Source organism: Heterocephalus glaber, unplaced genomic scaffold (assembly GCF_053883595.1).
Source record: "Heterocephalus glaber isolate CG9 unplaced genomic scaffold, H.glaber_assembly_v1.0 deba00001689, whole genome shotgun sequence".
NCBI lineage: Eukaryota > Metazoa > Chordata > Mammalia > Rodentia > Bathyergidae > Heterocephalus > Heterocephalus glaber.
The window spans coordinates 4,180,285-4,207,620 of NW_028258414.1; the positions used below are offsets into that span (position 1 = coordinate 4,180,285).

Genomic DNA, 27,336 nt, shown 5'->3' on the forward strand with positions numbered 1-27,336 from the left:
GAGGCAACATTTAAACCAAGAACAGAACGAGAAGACAGACCCAGGCATGCCAAGATTGGGTGAGAGTCAGGCACAAGGGTGCAGAGCCGAGCTGGAAAATACAGTCAGCACAGGCACCAATAGAGGAGAGAGCAGCTGGGGACCAGCAGCTACGTCCTAAGCACCTTTCTCGGAGCTGTAGGAAGAAGTAGAAACCCCACCCACCCCACACTGGGACCTGCATCTACCAGGCAGGGGTTCATCGTGGGAAGGCTTTCAGCACTGTGCTACCTGAAAGGTCTGTATCCCTTTCTACTTCACGTGCTGCCGATCTTAACCGTGAGCATTCATCTCCTGGAGGCGTGAAGTCAGTGTGCTGGAATTGTACACTGAGAGCCAGTGAGCCACCTTGAAGGAACACAGAAGCAAAGTGGGAGGGAAAAAAAATTACACCTCACTGTGATATCACTCATATTTCTTCCACATGACTAGCTTCATTTTGTTCAAGTTAACAATAAACTCATTATATTAACTCAATTCAATAGAAACAGCAGGGGGATTTCTCCTAATTTAATCTTGAGCTTTGAGGAGCCTTGCTCAGGACTAAAACAATGGCATACAGAGATTAAAGGGCTTGTAGCATATTGAAAAAAATATCCGCATTTCTGAGCACAGCCTGCCTCTAAATCAGGCACCAGTCAGCCCATTTCTTCATTTCTCCAAAGCATCATCTTGGCAGAGTGCTAATCTCAGCCAGCAAATCATTTTCATGAATGATTCTGCATTTGGGTTTACACTCTGCAAAGTGATCCTTTTCAGCCACGGAACTGATGCTCCAGTTCCAAGAGGAGTTATTAGACGCACCCTGCCAAGGAATATAAATAACTTCAGCTTCCCAATGTCACAAAACTGGCTTTCCTAAAGTCACTAGAAAATGTGAGAACATAACTAACCATCCAACAATCTACCAATCCAAACATTCATTAGGATGGGCTTTATAATATGTAGCACCAAGAAGAAAAAAAATAAACTCCCTGATTATTAGGTATTAGAAGAAAACATCTGTACCTTTTAGGATGCTTGAAGGACAGAAAAGACCCTGTAATCTGTGGATCCAGTGATTTGAAATCTGGGGATTCCAAATTCTTACACACACACACACACACACAATAGCTAGAGATCAAACAATGCTTTTTGTCCCCAGCTGGCAAGAAGAATGAACAAACTCATTAATTAGGATCCTGTTGATGTCTGTATTGAATGTATATGAATGAGGTCCACTGGAGGATTTCATCTGGGAGACGCAAACTTTGGAAATGAAAAAACAATCCAAATTTATCTCTGGTGCCTTCAAATGCTTTCTGCAGTTTTACTGACCAAGTAGGCCGTGTGTCCATGTGAGGCTTGTGCATGTTTATTTAACCAAGCGAGCTGCCAAGTTTATTTCATATTCTTTGAACTACAAAATCCAAAGCAAGGCCAGGTATTGCGGGGCGGGGAAGGGTGGGGAGAGCAGAACCAGCTTCCAGGAAGGAATTTTCTTTATACCACACTGCTTTGAGAGGAAGACAAAAATGGCTGCCAGGTGAGCAGAGGTGCTGGCCATCCAGGCCTGGCTGAGACTGAAGAGGCCATGCTTCCGCTGGTGGGAGGGACAGGGCCTGGGAGAACCGCCCTGTCTCATAGTAAAAAACGAAGAGTTTGAGGATGAAGACAAATAGCAGGGAGCTTATGTCACACATTTCAGATTCCAGAGCAAAAGGAACTTGGACAAGATGAAGTTTTGACTCTTTGTAAAGTAAGGAAAATGGTTCGCATCCTGTCAGTTTGCAAACAACATTTTCAGGTTTGGAACATTTTTTATTATTTGAAATTTTTGTTTTGTATTTGTTTTCTTTATTGATAGAACTTACTTCTTGTCGTTGAAATGTACAATTTGAGAGAGACAGAGACAGAGAGAGAGAGAGAGAGACAGACTCTAAACCTAGAATACAAATAACACAGCAAAAAGGAACTTCTTATACGATTCTTTAACTTTAAAATAGAGTCTTATGCTTCCCATCTAAAATAAGCCTGTGACCTTCTGCATTCTCCTGGCCACATGTATTTCTGCAACATCTGGAGTCCCAAGGCAACTGGGTAGATGGAGGGCTGAGGAGGGCTGAGCGCTGTCTGTCCAGGGCCCAGAGTTAAGAAGTACACCTGTCAGAGAAGCAGCAGGCAGATTCGGAGAGAACTCCATGGAGACCTGGGAGGGCACTCTGAACCCCTACTTCCTGTCAGTTATTGATTAAACCTCTTTTGCATGCATACTCACTCTAGGAAAGCCAGCCTTTAATTTTATGCCTCCTACAGAAAAAAGAAATGGACATAGATGTGGGATTGGGGGTAAATAGCATTAAGTAACAGAAGAACAGACACCTGCACACATTCTCGCTGTTAGATTTTTTTGGTAAATCTAAAGAAATAAAAAAGAATAGCAAACCTCACTTATAATCACAAGAAACACAAACTCAAATGTGTTCACATTTAAAAACTTACCAATTAGCAATGATGAAAAAAGAAAGATGGTACCAGTGTTGATGAGGGTTTATGCAAACAGGCACTCTCATATCTGCTCAATTGGAATATAAACTGCTGGAGTCCAGCAGAATGAGACCCTATCTCAAAATCACAAAGAGCTAGAGACGTAGCTCAGTGCAAAGGCCCTGGGTTCAATCCCCAGGCCCACACATACACAAACACACACCAAATAGGAACTATGCTGTAGACACCTGAAATGTGTCAATTACAGTGTAGCTGCTCTGCTTTTGGCAGTTTGCTGCCTGAGTGGTAGGATGTTGTTCACCATAGCATTGTTTAGAAATGCAGACTGCTGCAAACAAGCTGAGTGTGTAACAATGTATCGACTGGCTAGATTATCCCTGTTGTATTCATATAATGGATGTAATTAAAAGCGACACAGACAGCAGTATCTAATTAATGACATGGGTAGATATTTAGAGATGTTGTTTAGCAAAGAATAAAATCTAAGAGATAGCTATCTATCTGCCCACCCCACCAATCCTGTGTTCTGTTTAGTTAGATGTGCTTGCATTATCTCATTTAACATTCATACAACCTCATTTACTATTATGGCCTTTTCACAGACACAGGAACTGGAATGTGGGGAAACAGGCAATGAAACCAGCTAAAAGCTGGTCTAAACCATACGAAATTATTCCCTCTGGCCTGAGTGCGAGTGTATGTACGTTACTGCACACATGTCCTCCCAGCTAGATTTATGTCCTCTAAAATGTTCACAGTCCTGTCCCAGTGGTCAGCTTAGAGATGATTTTAATTTATTGCTTTGTGCTTTTTTGTGTCCTTCATGATATCTACAATGTCCACGTATTTCTTTTTGGAACTAGGAAAAATGCAATTAATTTCTTTTGAGATGATTGTCTTCTGACTCATTTGGACTCATGAAAGTGAGGAGGAGGAGAAAGTAGGTCCTGGACATTTTTCTCCTGGATGGACACTGGAGCCAGGCATAGCTGCTTGCAGACCTTGTAAATTGGAAAAGGTCACTTCATTGTAAAGTGCAGTGAAGATTGAAGTGACAAAGTATAGAAACCAACCCCCCAAAACAGTTGCTCAGGAAATGCTGTTTCCCCTTTGGGTTAGTCATTCTCTACCATTGGGATAAAATACCCAACACCCATTGCCTAAAGGAGGAGAGGTTTATTTTGGCTCATGGTTTCAGCCACAGTTTTAGTTGGGCTGGCTCCAAGGCAGACACATGATGGTAAAGTGGAGGGAAGGTTCTCAATCCATGGCATTCAGAAAGCAGAGAGAGAAGGGAAGAGCCGAAGAGTAGAGTAAATCCTTCCAGGTCACACCACCAGTGACCCACATCCAACCAGCCCCACCCCTCAGAAAAGCACAGTCAGCTATGAACTCATCAGTGGATGAACCCACTGATGCATATAGCACCCCGGGATCCAATCACCTTCCAAACACGTGAGACTTTTGGGAAACACTTTATATCTAAACCATAACAGCCTTCTCTTGCCAGTCCCTGGAACACTTGGGAATGGTATTCTGTAGATTCTGCATTATATCTGATTTTCACGGTGTTTGGGAAGACAGCAAACACAAAATCCCAGGGAAACACATTCTGCCTCATCAGCGCCCACTAGAGGCCACAGGCTGTCTCCCCTAAACCAATCCATGCCCTCCCTGAATTCCAATCTTGACTTGGAGTTTCTCTGTTCCTGTGATCTTCAAACTAGAAAATGTGTAGCCTTGAAGCACACGAGCACAGATAGATTTAAGGAAATTTACTTCCAGAGTCTCATTTTCCCTAAGATTCTATCGTGAACTTGAGAACGCCAGAAGTGTGTATGTGGTTAAGGGATCAGGCCACTCTATTCACCAGGAGTTTTATAAATGTCCCATTACTGTCCATGTACTTTATAGCAGAAAGATGGGACTCTTACCCACTGCTGGTTCCAGACCTAGAAATACCACCGGATGCTCCAGAAAGGGCAACTTGGTATGTGGGTTAGAAGAAAGTTACAACTCTTTTGCCCAACAAATATTTATTGAATAATGCCCCTCCCTATTAAAAAAAACCAAAAAAACCCTGCCCTCATCTAGTTACATTTTAGTCAAATTCTAGATAAAATTCAAATTTGGAATTTGAATTCAAATTCATCATAGGGATGCATATTACCATATTGAAAAATGGAAATCAGACTTCTTCTGACACAAAATAAATCTGACTTGGCTGGTTGATTAAATAATGAAGATAATTACGGGATATTTTCTATGCCCTCAATGAGCTAAATCTGCAGATCCAAGGTTTGATGAATATGCATTTAAAGAATATGTATGATAAAGGGATTTTTGACATAATTATATGAAAATACTGTCTGGCAAACAAAGGGACATTGAAGTTACCAGTATTTCTAATCTACCATGACTAAGTTGATACAAGCTAAGTGGTACCTCATTAGGTAGAAAAAGACATATAAGTATCTGGAGATCTTGGCAGTCTTTGAAATACAGTTTTTTGATGCACATTCAGAAAGTAGATGACTCTAATGAGTAACAGACAAGTATTTGTGAAAACCAGATGTCTTCTAATTCTTTACTTCCTATAAAATCAAAGGAGGACCTAATATTTTCCCCAATTGATAGATCACTAAATATTGCTGCTGCTGTTTGGTTCTTCTGGCACAGAATTCAGAAGTTCAAAGACAGCTGCGGATTTAGCTCAATGGTCTGCTGCCTGCCTTGCAAGCACAAGGTCCTGAGTTCAATCCCCAGTACCAAAAAAAAAAAAAAAAATGGGCAGAAGTTTGAAGACAAAAATAACATTGGTCTAACAAAGCTCCCTCTGTTCCCATCACGTTAGGTAGACAATGCTTATCATTATTTACACCAAACAAACTAAAATTTGGAACAGAATTGATTTTGAATCCTTAGCAGTAGATAATATTCACCCAGAGGTAAATGAACTAATGGGAAATAAAGCCCCACCTATCTTATTAAGCAATGCATTTCTAATAAATCTGTGCTTCTATACTTAATAATTATTTATTAAAACGTTTAATACATTTCTTTTGTTTCCATCAACTTTGTCTTAAACATTATCATAATGCTACATTACCCTAGAAAACATTTTTTTATTACCTAGAGTTTATGGTCATAAGACTCAAGATTTAAATTTTTACACATATTTTTATTGTAAAGGATCATGACAGCATGGTCAACAAAGTCTTTTTAAACACAAAAATATATAAGAAAGGGATACAGTTCTACGGGAAAATACAGAATATGAGTTTAAAGAAAAGGTGCAAATTTCTTTAGCGTTAAAGAGCTTACTTATATATATTTTTTAAAATGAATGATGGCAAATATTTACTCAAAATGGTTTTTAGACTTCACTGGATACATTTCAACAGTGATAGAAGAGTTTCATTTTTAAATGATAATATTTGTAATATGGCAAAAATTATACCCTTTGCTTAATAAAACCAGTTAAGCTTATAATTTAAAATTTTAAATGTCAAATTTTAGATAAACGTGTAAGGTAGTAAGTATAAAGGATTTCCAAATGCTTTTTGAAAGAAAGGTAAATTTTAAAAAAAGAAGTAAAGGGCCAGGGATTTAGCTCAGTGGTTCTGGCGCCTGCCTCAAAAGCGCAAGGTTCTGAGTTCGATCCCCGGTACCAAAAAAAAAAAAGAAGTAGAATTCCCTGTCTACTATATCTCATGGCTATTTTTGCTCCATGAAACCCAAAAGAATGATACTTATTTTGTTGGGCTTAAGGGGGCCAAAGAAAATATTCGGTTTAGTCTTTTCAAGCCCTGGCCACATCCCATCTGCACCCACAGGCCAAGCACAAGGAGACTCTCTAGGAAAATAGGTGGCCTAGGGAGCAGGAATGGGGTGAGCGGGGTCAGCTCTGAGGATAAGGGTCGGATCTGACACTAGGTTGTTTCCTGATGGGCATATTAGCTCTGACTCACAGAAGGAAAGAGAAAACCAAATCCCCCGACTCAATGACTTACAGTTAAAGTTTGGTAATTTATGCTACCATTCGCAGGAATGGAAGAAATCTTGTGGAGAAAACGAGCCTATGATGGATTTGTCTGTCTATCTGACTGATTACGTTTGGACGCTTACTACTTGACCGCATTAGCCAAAAGTTCTACAGATAAGCACAGTACATTATGTGGAAACTCCCATGTAGACACTCACATTCAAACAATCAAACAGACTTGGAAATAAATGACTTGGAAAAATGATGGGAGATAAACATTGCCTTTCTTTCTCTCTGTTAACTCTGGCCAGAGGCAACTCCAGGAATAGGCAGCACCCAGGAATGCAACAAGAAAATCAAGGGCCACAGGAAGAACCAAGACCTGCTGCAACTCCCTTGGATGAGTCTGGGTTTCCTTCTCTTCAAAGTGGAGTTCAAAAGGGATACTCGGCCTACTACTTCACAGGACTGTTGCAGGTTGCAAATTAGATTATGACTCTGAAGGAATGTTGAAGGCCATTAATGACTCATCCCTTTGAGGCTTAAAAGCTTTTCAATGCCAACACTTTTAGAAGAAGAACTTTTCCTGTCTTCTTCATCTCATTCTGTGCTGTGATGCTGCTCTTCTTGCCCCTGAAAGCAGCGCATTGGGTGGAAGGGTGGAGGTGGAGACTGTTCGCCTAGGTCATTAACACAGAGCAAAACTTTATATGGAAAGAATGTGCATTTTAATAAAGGCTTAGGGCTTGCAGCCCTGATCTCACTCCAACGAATGGATGAGCCATGCTCTGGTTCACCTCCTGGCAGTCACCCCCAAACTCACACAGGAGTTTAAGCCTCATAGTGTAGGTTAATGGCATGGAGAGGGTAGAACTGAATCAAACTCTGGTGTTTACAAGTGGGGCCTTTGGAAAGTGATTAGGTCATTAGGGAGGAGGTCCCATGATTGAGTCTTGGTGGCTTGCTGACACACACACTACTGTCTCCAGCCATGTGGCCTGGAGATTCGGCCAGTAAGATGGCCATCACCATAGGTGAGCCAATAAATCTCTTTTCTTTATAAAGTTAGCCTGCCTCAGTTACTTTATTATAATCACAAAAAGCTGCCTAATACAAGCCACAATTCCGGGCACATCTTATCTTCAACAGCTATGTTTGGCCAGTTACATGAAGATGAAAGATGTCTCCACCTTGCTTGATTCTCCCCACACCACAAAGAACGATTGGAAAATTAATAGGCTGTTTATTTGCAGCTACAAGCTTAAGACTAATCAGTGATTTTAAGTCAGACAGACAGTCTTAACAAAGGTATTAGCAGCAATGAGCAGTAGAAACATCAGATTGATCCTGACTGTGTTTATACCTCACAAATCTTCAACTACAACTCAGGGCACCAAGATTACCTAATGCTAAACCCAGCTTCTGTCAGTAATGCCAAGGTTCCCTCATGAGGTAGCTCATGGTTAGCCCTGATGTTATCAGTCTGGACATTTGACACATACAAAGGATCCTAATTCATTAATTTGCTAATTGATATTCACTGCTTTGGACATGGGCTTTAACACTGCCAATCTTCTGTTTATCTAAAAGAAATAAAGACCCAAACAGGGCATGAACCTGTGCAGATCTGGGTGCAGCTTTCAAAAATATAAATAAACAAAACTTAAAAACTGGGTCTTAAAATTCTTCGAACATGAAAATGAAAAACATAACCAATAAACAGTGGCACTGCCTTCTAGTCTTTGCCCCCCCAATGTACTGCTTCATTTTTAACATATGTTTAACTGCTACTTTTTTTTAAAAACTCATATTGAGGCAGAGAGGAACAAGCGTCCCACATAAGCTTTGAGTTATATACTAACTATTCCCTGTCAGATGGTGAGTTAAAAAGAAAGGACACTGGAAGAATTAAATGTAAATCTGGCTTATGAGGCTCTCTAGCTTTAGGGTGGAAACACTTCCATTTGACAGGCCTTGGGATAATCTTCCACAGAGAATTGTTCAGGGCACACTGGAATCTGGACTGAATAAAAACCATCCCCGACAAGCCCTGCTTCAAGCCTAGCTGTAGTCCCCGAAGTAACAAATGATTCTGCTAAGCTTCTGTCTTTAAGATGGCATGCATCCTAGATCCTGTTCTTGGTGCATAAGGTTCTGGTGAAAATTAGTGACCTGGTGACATTAGGATTTATTGCAAGGGGCTACTGTGTAACTCATAGGGGCAGTAGGAATGTTCCGTGACTTCAGAGCCTGGAGAATAGGATTGCTAGCCAGGAGCACCAGATGAATTTGCTCTTTGAGCTTCTTGCTTCCTTCTCCTACTTCCATCAGTAAGCTTGGCCTTTTGCCTCTCTGCAGCTGTTATTCTAAGACATTTAGGCCCAGCACCTTCGTTCATATCATGCCACAAAAACATTTTCTTAGGCTTATATGATTATTTGTACATGCCATAAAAGAAATGTGGGGAAGGCCATGTGAGAAGGTAAGGGTTATGCCGCTAAGGGCAGAGGTTGGATCTACACCCAGGTCTTCTGATTTCCAAATCTAGCTTTCTTCTCTGCCTACTCATTTCAATGCACACATGTCTGCCTTCTGGACCTTTCTTTGCTAACCCCATTTTGTATTACCTTCTTTCTTCCCCACCATGGATCCATCACAATTTTTCCTTACCCCTTCATCTCATTGATCAATCTACTTATCTCCTTTCCACTGACTGTTAAAGTTCCTGAATTCTACGAGAAGATGGAAATTTGGAAAGGTTTTCTGTTAATGACAACCTAAAACTAATGATGTTAAGACAAGGAGGACAACCAAAGCTTTACATTTGTTGTTTGCTTTTAAGTACTAAATCTTATCCACTTTAAATACGTCTTGGAAGAGTGGTTTGAAATAAAACCATAAACAGGAAACAAATGTGGCATTTCCTTTTATTTTCTCAAGGGAGAAATTGGGAAAATATTCTCATTGAAAGTGTATCTGCAAAAGCTTTTCTACACATAAAAAAGAATACTAAAAAAGAAGTGTGAGCTACTTGACACTGCTAAAGCGTGCTGAATTACTCTAGCCATTGCTGGGTACCTGGCATTTACTAGGGTCACTTGAGCTACTCTGATTTATGAGGGTTTAACCCCAGGCAGGGTAGGTTTAACTAAGCTTGCTACAAGTGCCCACTTAAGAATTCTTTCAGCAAAGAAGATGAAGCATTCTGCAGCTAGAGTTCATGCCACACGGCCAGCCAGAAATGATGCATTCATTTTCGGAGAGCCTGTGCTTGATTTACCCAAGCTTTCCCTTAGCTTCTGTCTCTATCACGAAGACAAGAGCTGCAGTGTCCCCTGCTGCAGGGAACACCCACATCACTCAAGCCCCTCCTGGCAGAGAGCTTCCACTCCGCAGAGCTCTTTGGAAGGACGTCTACATAAGCAGGTCAGGGAAAGCATGAGTCTCATGTATCACCCCCACTGCTCTCACTGTGAGATTTCGTGCCTCAGTGGACCTGCCTCTAAAGTGTGACAAGAACAGCGCTTAACTTACTGGATGGACAGACGAAAGCAATTCAAACACAGCACCAGGACCATGTGCTGCAAAATGGTATTAGGTATGCAGTTCATCTAGCTGATAATATTAATGTTTTCCCCATTGGCTCCGATCAGACACTTTGCCAGCAACTTTCATCCCCACTCCCAAGTCCTATCAATGCTAATTTGTTCCTCCTGTCTCATCATCTCTTGATCTTGTTACGGTTTAGATTGAGAACATCCCACCAATGAAGGCCTCATGTGCTCACTGGTGCTGCTTGAGGAAGTAAGGTGATTGGATAAGGGTGGTACTATACTCATCAGTGGAATCATCCATTGGTGAGTTCAGTAGGTGACTGTGCTGTTGGAAGGCGGGGCCTGGCCGGGAGAGGCAGGTCACTGGGGGCGTGACCTGGAACAGCTTATCTTCCTCATTGGCTCCAGCCTTCTCCCTCTACTTCCTGGCCACCATGATGTGAGCAGCTTCCCTATGCCCAGGCCCTAGCACAGTGGTGTTTCTGACTGAAACTTCTAAAACATGAGCTAAACTAAACCTCTCCTTCCTTAAGTCGTGGATGTGGGGTATTGTGTCCCAGTGATGAGAACATGACTAAGACACTACCCTTTGCTAGCTAAAAATCAATTCTAACAAAATAACTGGAGAAATGAATTCTTAAACTGCCTTATGTATTTTCTTTCCTAGATACAAGAATGCTGTTGCTAAAATGAAATTCACACATCTCAGGAAAATTCTTTAATGATGGACATTTCAGGCTAGCAGAGATGTTTTTTGACCAGATACCCCTTTCTCAAGTGCCTGGAAAACATCATTTCACAACACCAGGCTACCAACCACGTTACTTGATTCAATTGGTTTAAATTTAATTTCCATGGTGGACAAAGGGCACCATGGGATGACAAACTGCCCTGAAATCTTTCTGCTGACATGACTGCAATTTGGTGCATTGGGCACCAAACTATGACCCACAGAAATAGACTGCGATGTCCAGAGCTGTTCTGTGCGTTGTTCTGGACAAAACCTCAATTTCCTCACCGTGGGACTAGACACTCACATTGCTTCAGCCTGTGAGCCAGATCTGCCTGCCACTTCTTCTTGTAAATAACACTGCGCTGGGTCACAGTTGTCCCCATTTGTTTATGAACACCTGTGGCTCTTTTCATGCCCTGTGATGGCAGAGCTGAGCCATCACATATAGCCCACTGAGCCCAGCATATTAACTCTCTAGTCCTTTATGGAAAAAGTTTGCCACCTTGTGCCTGAGATGACTGTTGGGAGAAACCATTGCAAAAAGGGACCTGGAAGTGCTGTGTTAACCGCAAGTATTTCTGTAAAACATAAATCTTCTTTATTGCCTTTCAGATGTTTATAGGCCATTGACATGTCCCTCACCCCAGAGCTGCACTCCTCCTAGCTCAACAAACCCAAACACCTTAAGCCTTCTCCTATCAGGCCACTTGCAAGTCCTTTCCCTGCCTGTGTTGCTGGGTGGGGTACTTTTGGACTTGCTCCAGTTTCTCCTATTCATTTTTCTTTTAAATTTTAATTAATGTATAGCAAAATAGAAAGGTTATTATCTGGTTCTCAAGTGGAAGCCAAGTTAATCCAGGGAAGAACTGGGTTGGTTTTGTAAGTAGCAGCTCTGTGCTGAAGGGCTCTTGGTCAAGTGGAAAGAGCATAGTCTTAAATCAGTTAAATCATTGACTGGACCATGGACACATGGTGAATTATGCTACCATTCTCAACCTCAGCTTCCACGTGTATAAAGTGAAGAAACAAATTATACGGAGCTTAGAGAGCAATTGCAGATTACAGCAGTATGTCTGTAAGGCAGCAAACACATGCAAGATGCTTAGCACATAGACAAGGTCACGGGTGTCACTTCCTTATGTCATTGACCAAGATGCTTTTCTAGTGCAATTGTGCCCCGACAAGTCTAAATTTGTGAGTCTACTTATTGGGCCTACGTACCCTACTTTACATTGGTCCCTATTGAACTTCAACTTGCTTTGATTTATTGAGGTCACTTTGACTTCTATTCTTGTCTTCTGAGGAATTAGAATTTATGCCTTTCCGAATTTGTATTCTGTGAACCTCACTTTCAAAGGATGAAAGAACAAGAGAAAACATAGGTTAACTAGGGCCATAAGGCCAGCTGTCCAAGGCAAAATTAAGTGTATATGTGGCACAATTATTCAAAACCCAATATGACAAAATGTTTTGGCTGTAACTATCTAAGATTTAAGAAGCAAATTACATTTTCCTATCGATTTTTCACTTTACACACCTGGGAGAGACCAGGCCGAGAGGGTAGAAGACAAATGGGTGGTCAGAACTAGCAGTACAGGGCTGGGGATTTAGCTCAGTGGTTCTGCTGCCTGCCTCACAAGCGCAAGGTCCCAAGTTTGAGCCCCGGTACCAAAGAAAAAAAAATAGCACAGTTAGGAAGAAGGTGATTTGTGACTTTTCTCCCCAGGAAGTTCACTGATTTTTAAATGATTCTGCCTCACCGAGGTTTGTTTTGAGACTGTTTTTAATTGGAGACATTTTATCTGCTAAAACTTTATTTTTTTCCTACTCCATCTTCTACATTTTCCTCCAGCATCTTTGATTCTCAGCATTTACAGCAAGCACCGGATCTGCCCCTCTAGCCTGAAGCTCCTTAAACTATGGAAAAATAAGGTATAAGTACCGCATTAGTTACCATCATCAAGAGAATTAGTGTGCTTATCGATAAATATTAAAGTTGCAAATTCTATTTCTACAGAAGGACTTGCCAGGCACTGGTACTGGATGCCTTCGCGATCGAGACACATCCCAATCACAGGAGACAAGGAAAGCCCTAGCGGCAGATTCTATTTTAATCCAAGGATTTGGGGAGGGACCTTCCTGCCAACTAAGGATTAGCTTTTTTCCCCTTAGAGTCTTGCAACTTTGAAAACCAGCTATAAATGCATATCAGAATGTAAAATGCTTAAATCAGCATTGTAGGAATCATTTAAAATGGACTGACAAAGCTGCTCTTGTAAGTTGAGATATCAATTCAACAATTTTTAAGTTAAGAAACATCGGTTACATTGGATCGCAAAGAAAAATGTGTGGAAGAGAGACTTCCTTGCTCAAGTGCAATTTCTAATTTTCTGGTGACCACAATAGCGACGTGAATTGTGCGCGTTAACTGAAGCCTGTGCACAAGATGCGGTGTGAGGACTGGAGGTGGTCAGCTGCACCTACCACAGCTCTCCAAGCTCTGGAGAGGTTCTTATCCCCATTTCCCTCACCTATAGACTGATACTTAATGAGCCCAAGTAACTTGCTATGGATCACAGAAGTCAGTTTTTACAAATCAGCTGTGTACATGGGAAAAGAAGACGGAGGCATTCTTAGAGAATTCTCCAAATGGTACACAATGACTGCCTGTGAAAAGGCCACGGCACCCTTGGCCTGTAAGAAGTGGACGATGGGACACAAGACAAAGGAGGGAACAGCTCTACTCCGTAGTTCTCAGAATCTACCTAAGGGTCTGCTGTCAGTACTGTGCATGCAGTTTACACAGACTCTGGATAAACCATGGCACAGTGGCCAAGATGGGCAGGGGACATGGCTGAATGACTGCAGAGGAATGACTGCAGGCACCAGCAGGGGCAATTGGGAAAGAAAAGCACCAAGCTTTGGGAGAGACTGAAAACAATGCGACCAATAAGAGAATTGGCCAGGTTCAGGGCTCACCATTTTCTCATCAACACCATAATGTGGGTGTGTGTGCTCTCTCTGAAAATAAGACCTACCCAGAGAATAATCAGCCTTGAAAACTAGAGATCAAAACTGCCAGCCCCAATCAGCCTGTCCTTAACTTACCTGCCTTACAGAGCAGCCACCGAGCAAGAGAACAGTGATGGCGGGTAAGGCAAGGATAGGCTGATTGGGTTCTTAAAATAGAACACGATTCCCCAAATCATCAAAGTCACTAAAGAATCTTGGTCTTCTAGGCTAACCAGGTGATATGCCAACAAAGGCTTCCATGGCCCCACAGGTTTGGGAAGTGCCAACATGGGGTATGTTAAGCAAGAGTTTTACTCTTTGCCTTGTGGCTCTCCAAGAAGAGGTAAAAAGATGGAGTAATTCCCAGAGGTGTGTAGCGAGGAGGACCATTTTTTAATAACATTCCTTGGGAGGAGTGTGTTCTACAAAACAGGCTTTGGCACCGGGGACTGAAGAAGGGTCTAAACGTCACAAGCTCTGCCTAACACTGCTTGATGTTGATAAGGGACAGTCCAGAGAGGTTTGGGGGAGCCCTAAGTGTAGAAGAAAAGCTGAGTGTGGCAGGGGTCACAGCACAAGGCAAGAGACAGATCATTCCGAGGAACTGGTGGGATAGTCCCCTGGTAAAAGCTCATTTTTAAAGTAAAATGGCCCAGATAAACCTGAGATTCATTAAGTGAGACCTGGAAATAAGGTTGCCCCAAAAAGATTCATCCAAATACATATGAATGGAGAAAGAAATGAATGAACTCTTTTATTCCAAGGTTATCCCCTCGCCTATAAAACAGCTCATAAAAATCACACCATTCTCCCAATTGAGTATCATTATTGTTGAAATTACAAACAGCATCAATAAGAGTATCAGGGCAGTGATTCTTTTCCAGGTTGGATATATCAAATAAATGAGATTTTTTTGAGTCCTACAGGCTTATTTGTTGGCTTAACCTTCAGAGTGCCACTGAAATAAGAACACTACCTGTAAACGAGTTTCAAATGTGAGAGAGACAACAGAATCCAGGAAAGGCTTTGTGCAGACCTGGATTTTCACATGCTTATTCAAAATATTTGCTGTCAATGATACTTGGTTAAAGTGATTGTTACGTACAGCATGGCTAACTTTTTAATGTAAATGAAATGCAAATATATGCAATGTTATCTTTAATGCAGATGTAGCAGAAAGTATTAAGATATGCTGAAAACCTAATTAGGTCCTACATCAAAAACTATATATAAATTTGACTCCAATGTCTCAAGAACATAAATTGAGTCTAGAAATCCCAGTTTGCAAGCTTAAAAAAAGGATGTACATATATATTTTAAATCACAGTTCCTTTCTTCTCCCTTCTCTAAGACTGAGCACTTAAAAGGATGATCTTGGATATTTCAGCTCTAGGGAGGGGCTGTGGAGTGGGTGGGAAGCGAACAAGTCTCTTTCTAGCAAAAACCAGGAAGCCAGAAAAGAAAATCAGCCACAAGCCCCCCCAAAAAGCAAAACAAAGCTGGCTTGTGCTTTCCGTCTTCGTATTAAAAATGATGACTTGCCAGAAAGCATATTTTTGCATTTATTTCCATTTCTAACCTTCCTGGAGACAAACACATGTGCATTCCTTCCTAACTGGTGTTACAGTAAAACCTTAGGAATTCCAGTTCCACTAATTCTCTCTGTTGGTCTTTGGGACAGATTTAGGGGTTGCAGATACGTTTACATTTACATAAGGGGTAAAGAGGGTTTTCAAAGCCAACAGATATAATGAAAACTGCAGCATGCCTACATAGTGGAATATGTCCTTTTATAGCACTTAGAAGCACTGGTTATAAAGAAAACTAGTAAAACAATTCAATTGCCTTTTGTCTATTATGGTCCCCCTGAAGAACTCTCCTATGTAATATTTTGTTAGCCCATTATATTTTACAAGAGGATGATAGAAAAATGATAAAATGTAACACCTTCATAATTGCCCATATTCCAAGATTTTCACAAACTCAGAGGAACCTTGCTTTGTGATTTCTCCCCAAAGTATAGTGGATTTAAGGTCACTAGGACCTGGGCCTCTGACTCCAGCTGTGACTTGTTCCTTGTACACAGGCAGCCTGAGGCCAGCAGCCTCCACGGGCTTATTTCCTTCATTTATGGGGCTTTTCTTCTTCCATTAACATTCAGGATGGCTTTGGGAGTCAAAAGATGGAACGAAGTATACAGAAATCATCTGTAAAGTACAGAAAATACTCTATAAAGTCTCCAAATTATATGTGTGTATGTGTAGTGTAGTAAACATACATACCACAGGTATAAGCATATATATTTGCGTGTGTGTTTACTGAGCTGATATCACATAAGCATATCGATATATGATAAAAAATATGGTGAATGCTTGTGTTAGAAATATTATTATAGTGAAAACACAGTATTAATCCACTTGAAAATACGCCCTCATTTCAAACACACTCATCCTGTCATTCTTGCATTTTCTGAAGCAGCTCTGGAACTCCTCTTTCCTGAGTGTCTTAGTTATACTGTTGTGGCCGCCTTGATGTCTTGAATAGATTCAAAATGTTTACCTTTCACGGTCATTTTGACTTTGGGGAAGGACCAGAAGTGGCATGGTGCCAGATCCAGTGAATAAGGTGGATGGGGGCACACTGGGTTGTTTTTACGAGCTCACCTTTCAGTTGGATGCCACAGGGCAGCAAACACTCACTGTATACTGAATAATGACGTTCAGAAAAAAGACCTCAGAAAGTGGCAAGAACAATGAAATAAGTATGTTTGAAATAAGAGGGCTATTTTGAGGGGTATTAATGGAATAATATTTTTAAATGTAAACATTCACTGTATATTTTGGTCATATCTCCTAAGTATACACGGATGAATACAGAAGTATGTATGAATACATGGATGTCAGAGTAAATGCACGTTTTTAATATACACGATTTCTTATGTATATGATGAGGGACTTATATATATGTAATTGTGCACATTTAATATGTGTTTATATTCATATAGGCATGTGCACACACATATATCTGCACCAAGTAACCAGTGCTCATTGCAAGAGAGGCTAATTGAAATGACCAAGACAAAATGTAGACCTATGTGTCCAGCTGATGGGCTTAAAGCAAACAGAGCTTATCCACCTTTATTCTCTGAGTTTTCTTCCATCTTATCTAATACACCTTCTGAAAGGCAGGATCTTTTTAGTTCTGTTAAGATCCCCAAATGCTCTTAACATCTCCAAAGCTCTCTAATACAAAAGGACCCAGTTGCTGCAAGGCACAAGAATCGCACCGGCTTTGCAGCTCCACAGAACATGCCCAGTGGAATACATTACGCACAGCTCCGGCACGGCTCCTCTGAAATTGATATTGCTGGCATCACTCGCCCCAAATTTCTAACACTGCCACGATAACCCCATTTGTTCTCAGCCTCTGCTTCCTAGATTTTAAAGTGACAGAATTTTCCCCATGTCTGTCCTTCATCACGCCCTTTCTTTAAAGAGAAAAAACATCTTCCCCTGGGTTCCTCCTCCATTCTGTGTAGTAATTTCTGGTGATAGTTTTCAGTTATCAAGTGCATTGTGAATGAGACTGTCTACTGACAACTGGAAGAAACAAGACTTACCATTAGAGGACAATGAGAATGCAGCCGACACCGAGTCTGGTTCAGATGATGACTGCTACTAATGCTTCGAAGAAGGAGAGGTTTGGAGGACACTAGTTAGGGAAGAGGTAGCAGCTCAGTGATCTTTCTGTCCTAACTCCTCAGCACATCTCTCAGAAAAGCAAACCACTGGGCTACTCTAAGTCCCTCTTCAAGGTCATGTACCATGCTTCTCTCCCACACTTTCCACCCTCCTTACAAACAGTTCCCAAGGGCCATCTGCCAATCTTCTCCAAGGGCCATCTCACTGCCCTATGCAAAGGCCATCTGCCCTACCCTCTCTAAACGCCATCTGACCACCCTCTCCAAAGGCCACCTGACCACTCTCTGCAAAGGTCTGACAATCACCCTGTACCTACATGTCTTCCCTTTCCCTGTATAGCATGGCTCATTACTGGCTCCTTTTCTGTGTCTCAAAAAGCCCGTTGTGCCTCCTGCTCCCACTCTTGGTATACTCTGTCTAACCCACGTCCTCTGACCCATCTTCTCTTTCCATGTCCTTCACCACCACTTGTGGGCATTAACCATCAAAGGAATAGAGAACTTGTCTCCAGGGCTCCAGGTTCACATTGCCCAGGGTGTGCTGGACCTCATCACAGAGTCCCCCTCTGTACAGCATCTGTGAACCCAGCTTTGAATACTGCATCTTTGCTCCGAATCCTAAAGGAGCTAGCAAAGTCAGGATTCTGCAAATTTGAAACACCTCCTACCATTCCCTTCTGGCTCCCATAGTTAATCAGCTTCCAAGTAGCACCTCTGCACCTTACATTACATTCTCTGTCCTACCACTCCAGCTCAGGCCTTCCCACATGGAAGCCAGGATGAAAGGGCCCCTCATCTCAGCATCCGAGGGTAACACACATCCACGGCCCTGAGAAAGGTGAGCTAGGATTCGAATTCAGAACTGCTGCTCCTTCAAGAACCCTTGTCAGGGTTAGTGACTCAATCTCTTTTACACCCAATATTCCTATCTCTAAGATAAGCACAAGATAATTTTCTTATCATTTTTTAAAAAATAATGCCTATTGTTACAACTACCAAGAGCCCGCCTCTTCCCATCCAGATGCTCCCCAAACCTTCACCCTCATGGATGCTGACCCAGAATATCGATGACAGGACCATCATACTTCACTTCTGTACAGTTCCCTGGGGATGGTGATGAGATTCTGGAAACAGCTCAAATCCATCGTAGAACTGGAAGCCAGAATTCTCTCCCTAAACCATAACTCAAACCACACTATTCCCAAGCTAAGGAACCTTTAGGGGCTCCGTATAATGTGCTGAGGACCTGTATTTTCTCTTTCCTAGGTAGTAACTGGCCCTGGTGCCAAATTAGGTTATCTCTGTTGCCTCTCAGTTATGATGAAGCTAGTAGTAAACATCAGAAACTCAACTGGTAGTACTCTGAACACCTAAGCATTTATTTGTCTGTCTGTTGAACATAACATGACCTCCGGAGACAGATGGCTTTGTACACTTCCTCAGTGGTTATTCCTGGTCAGAGCTCCAAGTCATGGATGGTAATGCTCTTGGTCTTCCTCTTGAAGTAGAGAAAGGACAGCAGCGGTTACTCCAAGTATCACACCTATACCTGCATCCCAGGTCTGAAACTGGGAGCTGATGGTACTTGTAGGTCCTTCCCCAGGGACTCCTCCCTTGTCCATTGGCCATAACCAGGTCAGATGGATGCAAGGGAGTCTGGGAAAGTGACTGGTATTTTTTAGACTCTACAGCAGGAGCCTGCAAGGGAGAAGGGAGGTGCTGTGAATTTTGAGTAACCAACCATTCCAGTTCTCTGACTATATTGGAGATATCTCTGCCTACACTTGGGATGTCCTTTCTTAAGTCTGTGTCTGTTTAAATAAAGACAGCTAACATTTAGGAAATGCATGCTACAGGGGACTAGGTACTTGACCTGCTATCCGGGTCCTGACTCTTCATCTTCACAGTCACCCTGAGGTTAGAGTCTTGATACCCTGACCTCCCAGGGGAGGACAGTGAGGCTGAAAGGGATCCAAACCCAAGCAGCTTGACTCTGCATCCACCACCCCTGGCCACAATTCACACCTGTCTCACAATGACGACTAATCTCAACCTCTTCCATGAGCATGAAGACCATGGTGCGTGCAGTCCCCTGTGCAGAAACCTCTTTTCCTTCTTTACATCTCTCTGCTGCATCTCTGAGGCTGGGGCAACCATATCAGCCAAGGAAGGGTGTGCCCGAGGTAACCAGAAGCATGCTTCATCATTATACTGGGAAAATACTCTCCTGGACCAATCAGGACGTGTGGACATGCAACTTGTGGTTTCTCCCACAGGGAAGCTCTTGAGGACACACACATCACATCATCTGTGCCTAGTGTGGTAGGATGGTTCAGTCAGAGGCTGTACACGCACAGTGTGAGCAAGCCTGGTGTGCCTCATGTAGTGCTCTGTTCAGGGAAGTGACCTTGGTCCCGCAGTTCAGGGCTGACCTGAGAGAGTGGGTTGGATCTGCTCAGACAAAAGACCGTGAGGTGGCATCTGGGAAAGGTATGGGCTCTGCACCAGATCAACTATAGTCACATACCAGGTCAACCACTTGTGGGCTCTATGACTTGGCATAGCTTACTTCACCACTCTGCTGCCTCCATTTCCCTATCTGTAAGGTCCTGACAACAATCAGAATTACCCTACAGGGTGATGGGAACCACCAAGTGAGCTAATGCATGTAAAATGCTTGACACAAAAAGGCTCAAAATTTCAGCAGCCATTAAGTAATATATATATTCACTAATGTGTGTTGGCTAAGGTGTATGAATGGAACTGTGTGTGGCAATTGTGTTATTTGCTGAGACCCTGTAGGGAGAGAAGTTTGGACTGTGTATGCAGCCTCTGGGCTTGATCTGATGGGTATTTCATTTTCCCATTGCCTTTATAAACAGAGCTCAAATTTCAAGGTGTCATTTTTATTTTCAGGCCAGAACTGTCCATGGTGCCCACACAGACATACGTTGTGTTGATGTGACAACTGCTACAGACTTGGAAATGCATAAACACACAACACAGTTAGAGTTCAACACACTTCACAAGGCCTTAAGAATGAAGTGAACAAAAACCAAAATGAAATGAATAGGGTTCAGCACTAAGAATTGGGAGACAGGGTCATGTTCAGAGCCCTGTGTGATAGAACATGTTTTACACCACTGTAGATGCCTCATGGCAAAGAATATACAGGTTTAAACAGAATGCCTGCTAGTTAACTGGTTAATTCCATCCTATCCCATGTTTGAGGTTCTGCTGTCTAGACAAGGATAGGAGAAACTGACTTGTTGAGCATAACTAAGTTCAAGTTTGCAACACTGACTTTGGTTCTTTGGGAAAGAGCAGTGGAGAGGGAGCAGTCCTTCTGGTGGGAATTGATGTTGAAGAGTTAAGAAGAACAGACTGTGGGCAGGTGGACACCCTCAGGATTAGTCACAACCCTCTAAGACAGTGAGCCTGCCACTCCAGTTAGGAGGCTTGGATACTTCCATCTAAGCAAATGAGGGGTCCCCTTGGGGCAGACATCAAAATGAACAACTCTATGAAAGATGCACCTTTATCCACTGTAATCCCAAGACTAACTCCTCCTTCTTCATGATTTTGCATAGGATGAGGGAGCTCATCACACCGCCTGCAGCAGTAGGTAACTCCCAGTGGCTCAAGAAAAAGTGAGACTCCAGTTTGTGTACAATGATACATACAGCCATGATACTCTCTCATTTATTTTTAGCAACTTCAATTCAGAATGCACTACAAGTGCATTACAATGCACTAGCAAATTATGACCACCTTCCCGCTGGCTTGAACCATAGTTGGCATATGCATGACTGTCTCACTGGGTGGCTTATAAGCACCTGATGGGATAGTACTATGCCGCATGTACCACTGGTAGTTCAGAATCACCTGGGTGTGAGACATATATATTATGGCCCCACCTCCAAGAAGTCTCTAGAGTAACGAGTCACACCAAAAAGTCCACCAATGTTGGGAGCTGGTGACTTGCCTGGGACTGTATGAGGTTCATGGCATACTTATGGTTCCTTAGTATGGTTCCTTAACACAACCCCCAGGAAACAGAAATGGTACCCCCATGGGGTAGTTTCCACACAAACCCTATGCCAAGCATACAGCAGAGCAGGTGGAAATAAGTTGGTATTTTAAAAAATCATACAGTAGTATTCATCTGGGGGAAAAGCAGAAATTTGTTTGTTTAGCTGTTTTGTTTGTATATGTATTATATGGCTGGGGATGAGTCAAAGGCATTCCATCTTTTTTGTATTTTAAGATCTCCACAAGACTCAGTCCAGGCCCAGGCTATAAATCTAACGAATCAAGCATCCAGGATATAGATTCATATCTCTGATTCCAAAGTCCTGTCACGAATAAAACAACAAACCTATGTCAGCTTCCAGGGTGTTCTGGAATATTCTAGTCATTCTCCTGGCACAACCGTATATACGAGGACAAGACTTAATTCCTCCCCAGACTTCTCAAATCATAAAATACATCTCTGTGAATGTGTAAGGCTCATTATCACAAGGCCTCTGAAAATGTCCTCCCGGAAGGCCTGTCAGCAGCCAGAGGCACTGGTTCCTTGACAGGCCGCTCGGCCCAGTTCCCAGGCCCCGTCGGTTGGTACTTCACTGACACCCTTCAGGAGCCCCTTCCTCCGGGGCCTCGGACAGACCCTGCTCCTCTCCGATAGCTACTGATCTTGAGTCCATACCATGCACTGTCAGACCTTTCCCTACTTCTATAGAGGAAAGTGCATCTCACATGGCCTTTGTGACCAAAAGTAGAGAACAACATGCGAGGAACACAGGACATCCTGGAGTTATAAGGTAAAGACAAGGGTGTATAAAAGGTCCCTAGGTGAAGCATTTCAATTCAAAAGAGCCACCAGAAATAGTTCTTCATTTAAAAGCAGAAGAATCTGGTCTAGTGTGAATCAAGTTTATTAAAGTCAAGACAGAGTGTAGAAAATTAAATGAGGAAAACGTTTGGAAAGAGAAAGTCCTCCTTGTTACCTTTTGGCAAGCAAGCATCAGTGGCATGGGTGGGGTATCCTTTGTGCACACGATTCGCCAGGCCCACATTCTTTTGGGGCCTACAGTAATGTTCTAGCTGTGTATTTGAATTAACTAGAGCCAGAGGATAAAACTTTCAAATTAAACACATTCCTAAAGGATTTCAGGCTCATTGTGTATGCACCAAGGAAACATAACATCCTAAAAATAATACATACACCGAGAGAAGCACATTTTCCATGAACATTAAAGTGGAATATGAATTATGACCCAGCTCATGGGAATAGACATCTGATTACATGCAAAATGGAGCTTTTGTAAATAACATCAGTCTTTGTGAGCTACCACAATTATTATCAACCATTTAATTTTACTCGCCAGCAAGTCATCCATCATTGTGAAAACTGTCCAGTTTTGTTTTTTCCCTTCTGATTCGTAAAGGCTCCGGATTTTATAAAGTTCACCATTCAAGCTATGTGGATTACTAACCCAGCAGTGAAGGAGTTCATGAGATTATTAGATTCACCAAAGCATATGCTGCATTGTGTATCTGCTATTTCAGGATGTTGGCTGCTGCTGAATTGCTGCAAGCAGCAGAATTACAACGGTAGCCATTCTGCTAGCTTTCTATACAAAGGAATCACAAAAATGTGTTCAAACTTTTATTTGGATATTCAAGAACAAAGAGACTTCTAAGGAAATCTAGTATATTCACCTCTCTTTCTACTTCTCCCCCTATATTTGACACTATTCTACCCACTATTTCGGTTGGTTTGTGTCATGTTTAGTATGCTTGCCTCTCATAAACAATGAAATTAGCCACTTGCTGGCCTCCAAGTTCTGTTTCACCACAAAGTAATGAGAAATGCTTATCAATAGAATTACACTATTCCAGGGGGCACTGATCCAAGGTATCTGTAGTCTATTCTCATCCTAAGCTCTTGATATCTAGACACAGGAAGCGTCCATGGTGGATGTCCTTTTGTTCTTGGAGAAGTTGTAGGTGACACATCAGAACAATGCCTTCAACACCTAACAGGACATCTGACCCCACAGAATGGGCTGAATTTTCTCTCCCTGGAAATTACAATGTAGTGGGAAGTGAGGTTTTTTTTATTGGTTCCCAGAGGTCCAGGAGTTTTGGCTGCATTAGAAGGGAGCTCAGAAACCTCTGCCCTGCAAAAGAGGTTGTTGAATTTCTCCGTGCAACTTCAATGGCATTTATTCTAATAAGTGAGCTATATTTGATGGAAGAGTAAAAGCCCATTTGTCTCTTCTATTGCAAGAGGAGTCCTATGTGGGCAAGGGTCCACTACTGTTCATTAATATCCATTTCTGTGCTCTGACAGTATTGGATGACTTGATGTTCGCTGAAATGAAGAGAAGCATAGTTAAGGTAAGAGTATGAGTTTCTATTTTTAATGAACATTTTAACTTTTCAGGACTTATTTTCTTGTATTAACCTGAAAGAGTGGCAATTGGGAGGGGTAGCCAAAACTTTATATTGAAACCATTCCTGTGCATGTAAACACAGAAGAAGTACAAGAAATTAAAGGGGAGGTGGCTTTTTATTTTATTTTTTGTACCTATTCTACATCAGGTGTTAGCTTCGGACTTTGTTTTGTTTCATTTGATCACTAATTATACACTACTGACATTGATACAATTATACCTATTTTTAAAATTAGAAAATGAGTGAAATAAGTATCATGCTCAATTAATAAAAAGTAAAATCTAGACCCATCTAGAACACGGGTCCATCTAGCCCCCGAGCCTAGGCTATTATTTCCTCTGTCCTATTAAAACGTGGAGGTTTTTTTTTTCTTCAATTCAGGCATCCTCAATAGCATTTTTCTACTTTTAATAACTTTCCAGTTAAAAGGTATCTTAGTTACTTTTCTCATCACGGTGACACTATACCTGACACCTACACCTTAAAGGAGGAGAGGTTTATTTTGGCTCAGTTTGTAGAGGTTTCAGACCATAGCTGGTTGGTTCTAAGGCAAGGCAGCATGGCAGAGGGAAGTCACAGAGGAGAAACAGTTCATGGAGTGGCAGTGGAAAGAAGAGAGAGAGAGAGAGAGAGAGATCAAGGGAGGAGGGAGGGAGATAGACCCCTCCAGGCCATGTCCTCAGTGTCCACCTCCTCCAAACATCACATTTAACTTTAAACTAATCCACTGAAGAGTATCACAGCCCCATGATCCAATCACCTCCCAGCAGCCCCAACTATGAGCATATGAGGCTCTGGGGTACATCTAGATGAAAACCATAACAAAAGGAGACTCGAGATTTGCCAAAGTGAACAGACTGTAACTAAAACAGTGGTAGTTAATATGATCTGGAGTTAGAAAAACTATGGAACAAAGGCCATGTTACCTTTTCTCTCAAAGCCTCAGGTACTCATCTGCAAAATGTTAACAGGTTGTGACGGTAAATCTTGACTGTGGACTTCATTGGCTTGAGGATAGGATATTAGTAAAGCACAATTATGGGAGTGTCAAGGTGGGTCATGGAGTCATTTCTTGGCCCCTTCTTCTCTGTCTCATCCTTGCTCACTCTGCTGCCCAGATGTCATGAGGTCCACAGCTTTCCTCTGCCACAACCTTCCCCGCAATGATGTTCCGCCTTTGGAGCCAGCTGACCATGGACTCAAACCTCAGAAACTGTGAGCCACAATAAACTTCTCCTCCTTTCAGCTGCAGGCGTCTGTTATTTGGTCCCAGCAACAGAAAGCTGACTGATACACAGGTAATACCTGACTCACAAATAGATAGCAGACCCAAATGATCTCCCAAGCCCAAAGCTCACAGCACAGCACCTAGCCTGCAGTAAACTTTACAGGAAGGGGAACTACTTCATTAAAGCAAGCCACTTGTTTAAAACAAAGATGTCTCTACTATAAATTATTCCCTACACTTTAATGACAAAGCAGAAATGAGTTAAAAAATGTTTTCTTTCCAAATACTGATGAACTTGCCAGAGGTATCTCATTTGTCTTCACATCTGACAACTTAGACCTTTACAGATTTGTGTCTGGTGTGTGATATATTAACTTTAGGATGTTTCTCTGATTTTGCCTCTTATAGTTACTTTCCCATTTGTTCATTTTAATTCAAATAAATATAAAAAATGCTGAATTTGATTTGGAAATACATTTGAGTAAAGAGTAGTAATAAAGGCATCTCTGCAGTTCCCTCTCAATATACAGCATGATGGGCATTATGCCAAGGACATTCAGATCAAGGCCTCCTATATCCAACCTGCTTTAATCAATTGAATTAGGATGAATTAATTAAAAAATATGTAAAGAGTCCTACTGTGTTCAGGGCTCTGTATTAGGTGTTGGGATACTATGGTAACTCAGAACAGATATGGTCCCTGCATGCTCTATTTTATAGTCGGATGGGAAAGACCAGCATTAAACTAGACCAAGAGTCATGCTTCAAAGTGGGGGAAGTGGGGGAAGGAAAGGGAGAGGGGGAGGGGGGATGGGAGAGAGGGGGGCTAGGAAAGGGAAAGAGAGAGAGAGGAATGAAACCCCATCTGGCAGCCTCTGGCCTCACTGGGCAGGTCAGGGAAGCTGCCTAGGGAAAGGATGCTTGGGTCAGGATTTGAAGGTTGGTCCAAATGTCTATGACGTGAAGAACGGGCAAGGAAAATGTGGTACATCCATGTAATGGAATATTATTCAGCCATGAATATGAACAAAATACTGATTCATGCCGCCACAGGAATGAACTTCCAAAATATTGTATTAAGTGAAAGATGCCACATATAATAGGCCACATTATTATATGGCTCTATTTATATAAAATGTCCACAATAAGAGAATCTATAAAGATACAAAGTTGATGAGTGCGTTGGGCAGGTAGATGGGATAATGGTGGTGAGGGTAGGAGCTGAAGAGTGACTGCTAGTGGGTACAAAAGAGATGTACCAGCAATGGGGATAGAGTTACTTTGTGGACAATGAAAATATTCAGAAGTGAGATAGTGGTGATGGTCACATACTTGTGTGAATATACTAAAAACCACTATGTCATGTGCCTTAAATGGATAAACTGTATGGTATGTGAATTATGTCTCAATAAAGCTATTTAAAACACAAGATGGCTTGGAAAATGTTAAGCTGAGATGCAAAGGTCCTAAGGTAATTGGAAAAATAGGAAAACAAGTCAGGGAAGGTCAGGGGTGAGATCAAACAAAGGAAGAAAGCAGGAGGCAGCATCACACAGGGGCTGGTCTCCAAATTACCAAGTCATCCATCCTAAGGACAAAGAAAGGGAGGGCATTGGAGGGTCTTAGGCAAGCAAGTCATGGTGGAAGACATGATACAACCCCACTTGTACTGTGCAATATCTCATTCTGGCTACAGAAATGAAGGGAGAGAGAGGGCGCCAGAAGGTTTATGTATAGGCTAGCTAAGAGGCTGCAATAGCACAAGTCAAGCAGGAGGTGACAATGGTAGACAGAAGTAGAACGATTGGAAAGATGTTGAAGATGGTAGATCCACAGAACACGAAGATGGGTTGGATTTGAAGGCAAAAAAATACTGAATTGTTTTTGAAACAAGAGGCCTGGTATGGGCACTTTTTGGGCAGAGGATTCCATAAAGAGCCAAGCTATCCGTGGAGACAATGGTTCTGGTTTGGTCATAGGTATTCAGGAGGAGGTGTTAGGAGGCACTTTCTTCTATAGTTCCAGAGCTCAATGGAGACGCCTGGGCTTGAGCTGTTCACTTGTGACTCACCTAGACACAAACAAACAAAAGCATGAGTACACAGGAGTTCACCTCAATGAAAAGGCAACAGGCCT

The 27,336-nt window shown here is 42.0% G+C and overlaps 1 protein-coding gene and 2 long non-coding RNA genes across 4 annotated transcripts in view; 1 reads left to right on the top strand and 2 right to left on the bottom strand.

Moving 5' to 3' along the window:
* Rora (RAR related orphan receptor A) overlaps positions 1-27,336 on the bottom strand; it is a 674,381-nt gene that overhangs the window by 453,125 nt on the left and 193,920 nt on the right. The window lies entirely within an intron of this gene.
* Positions 1-27,336, bottom strand: part of LOC110344142 (uncharacterized) — a 202,707-nt gene that overhangs the window by 98,918 nt on the left and 76,453 nt on the right. Inside the window, exon 2 of the long non-coding RNA XR_002386470.2 lies at positions 1-27,271. This exon is cut by the window's left edge and continues 98,918 nt beyond it. This is a non-coding gene — a long non-coding RNA (uncharacterized LOC110344142). The remainder of the gene's footprint in view (positions 27,272-27,336) is intronic.
* LOC106010337 (uncharacterized) lies at positions 1,510-12,935 on the top strand. Of its 2 annotated transcripts, XR_015446508.1 has the most exons (4): positions 1,519-1,825; positions 10,733-11,378; positions 12,651-12,730; positions 12,816-12,935. It is a non-coding gene; the product is annotated as an uncharacterized LOC106010337 (long non-coding RNA). The 2 variants fall into 2 exon arrangements; XR_002386472.2 differs by having other exon boundaries at positions 1,510-1,825; positions 10,733-12,730.